This window comes from Mirounga angustirostris, unplaced genomic scaffold (genome assembly GCF_029215605.1).
Source record: "Mirounga angustirostris isolate CCGP_5_RB_7025 unplaced genomic scaffold, mMirAng1.0.hap1 SCAF_2, whole genome shotgun sequence".
NCBI lineage: Eukaryota > Metazoa > Chordata > Mammalia > Carnivora > Phocidae > Mirounga > Mirounga angustirostris.
In genome coordinates, this window is record NW_026991710.1 from 102,204,221 (window position 1) to 102,206,680 (window position 2,460).

The 2,460-nt window shown below is 36.4% G+C and overlaps 1 non-coding gene across 1 annotated transcript; it reads right to left on the reverse strand.

Moving 5' to 3' along the window:
• Positions 1 to 1,273: 1,273 nt before the first annotated feature.
• On the reverse strand, positions 1,274 to 1,380 carry LOC123849123 (U6 spliceosomal RNA). Its single transcript, XR_006791961.1, has one exon. It is a non-coding gene; the product is annotated as a U6 spliceosomal RNA (small nuclear RNA).
• Positions 1,381 to 2,460: the final 1,080 nt, after the last annotated feature.

Here is a 2,460-nt window from a genome sequence, read left to right on the forward strand (position 1 = left end):
ACCCATCACCAGACTAACCCATCCTCCCACCCCCTCCCCTCTAGAACCCTCAGTTTGTTTCTCAGAGTCCATAGTCTCTCATGGTTCGTCTCCCCCTCCGATTTCCCCCCCTTCATTTTTCCCTTCCTACCATCTTTTTTTTTTTTTTTTAAAGATTTTATTTATTTATTCATGAGAGACAGAGACAGAGAGAGAGAGGCAGAGGGAGAAGCAGGCTCCCAAGGAGCAGGAAGCCCGATGCGGGACTCGATCCCAGGACCCTGAGATCATGACCTGAGCCGAAGGCAGTCGCTTAACCAACTGAGCCACCCAGGCACCCTTCTTTTTTTTTAACATATAATGTATTATTTGTTTCAGAGGTACAGGTCTGTGATGCAACAGTCCTACACAATTCACAATTGATTTCTGTATGTTGATTTTATATCCTGAAACTTGATTGAATTCATTGATTAGTTCTGGTAGTTTTTGGTTGAGTTTTTAGTATTTCCTACACATAAGATTATATCATCTGCAAATAATAAAAACTTTACTCCTTCCTTTCCTATTTGGATGCCTTTTATTTCTATATCTTGCCTGATTACTTGAGGAAGGACTTCCAGTACTATTTTTAAATGGGAGTGGTAAGAGTGGGAACTCTGGTCTTGTTCCTGATCTTAGAGAAAAAGCTTTCAATCTTCCACCATTGAGTATAATGTTAGCTGTGTGTTTGTCACATATGGCTTTTATGATGTTAAGATGTGTTTCATCTATATCCAATTTGTTGAAGGTTTTTATCATGAAAAGATGTTGTATGTTGTCAAATGCTTTTTCTGCATCTATCGAAATGATCACATGGCTTTTATCTTTTATCCTATTTAATGTACTGTGTCACATTTATTGATTTGTGTATGTTGAAACATTCTTGTATCCCAGGAATAAAACACTTAATGTGTTGTTGAATTCAGGTCACTAATATTTTTTTGAGAGTTTTTGCATTTATATTCATTAGGAATATCATTCTATAGGGTTTTGTTGTTGCTGTTGCTTTTGTTGTTGTTGTTTGTAGTATACTTATCTGGATTTTGGTGTTAGGGTAATGCTGGCCTCATAAAATGAAGATGAATGAAAGTGTTCCTTCCCGTTCAATTATTTTGGAAGAGTTTGAAAAGGATTGTTGTTAATTATTCTTTTAATATTTGGTAGAACTTATCAGTGAAGCTATCTGCTCCTGGGCTTTCCTGTGTTGGGAGGTTTTTGATTACCAATGCAATCTCCTTACTTATTATTAGTCTATTAAGATTTTCTATTTCTTCCTGATTTGTATGTCATCCTTGCACAGCGGCCCTGCTAATCTTCTCCGTGTTGTTCCGATTTTAGTTATGTGTTGCTGAAGCAGGCACAGCCCATGGTATTGTGAACATATAAAATTGTTGTTGTTTTAAAAGCGCTAAGTTTTCAGGTGGATTTTAAACAGCAATAAATAATTGATAAGGACTTAATCTGATCGATGAGTCTAGAAAGAGAGGTTGAGGATGCACAGCCCAACTCTTTCTCTCATTCATCTTTTGGGAGTAAGCAACCCACTGAGAATCCATGTTCTCTTTTTGTCATCCAGGCCAAAAACCTTACAGGATTGAGATGCACTGATACATATTTTTTCCAAATGCTAATAAGCCAGGAATTAAAATCAGTATTTGGCTGAAATCAAAGCCAAACCCAAATACTGCCGTAAGAGAAAAAAGTAGGTGTCAAGAATATATCTGAAAATAATTTTAAAAATTAATATAATAATTTTAGCAGTCACAAATTGAAAGATGATTAGTGAAATGAAAATGTTTTAAATATTTTTTACAATATATCCTATTTTCCTTTCTCTTTACATTCTTTGTTATATCAAAATTAAAAGTAATTTATCAAGATTTTGCACTTTTTCCTTTTCTCATAAAATTTTAAGGTGGCAAAAACTGTAATTTAACTCATCCTCACAAGATGTGAAAAATTCTCAAATAGGACTTTTTATTGAAAACACATAATACCTTTGTATGGGTTTTGGCCTTGACACATTTCTGTTACTTATTTTTATGTGAATTTCGTTTTTCTGATTATCAGAAGGCTGTTTAACAACTCCTGTGTTCCTGTGCAGTGTTGAATTTTCTTTTTAATTTTTTAAGGTGATTTTTCTGAGCTGTGTCTGGTTTTGTTTTTTTGCTCTATTTGTCAACCCCACTTTCCTTCATCTATGTTGTTCCTTCCCAGTCAATTTTGATTTAGCCCCTCCTATTTTACCTGAGTATGAGCCCTTTGGAAGGTGGGAAGGTGATGCTGCTAAGCCATCAGCTGGCTTACTGCAGGGCCGCTTGCCTCACCTGCTAATCTAGGGACAGAGCCCTCTCATTTCTGCTATTGCTCTCACTGGCCACTGTGCCTCCCCATGAGGGGCCATTTTGGGTCTCCTACTGTCAGGTTGTCAGTCATCCCATG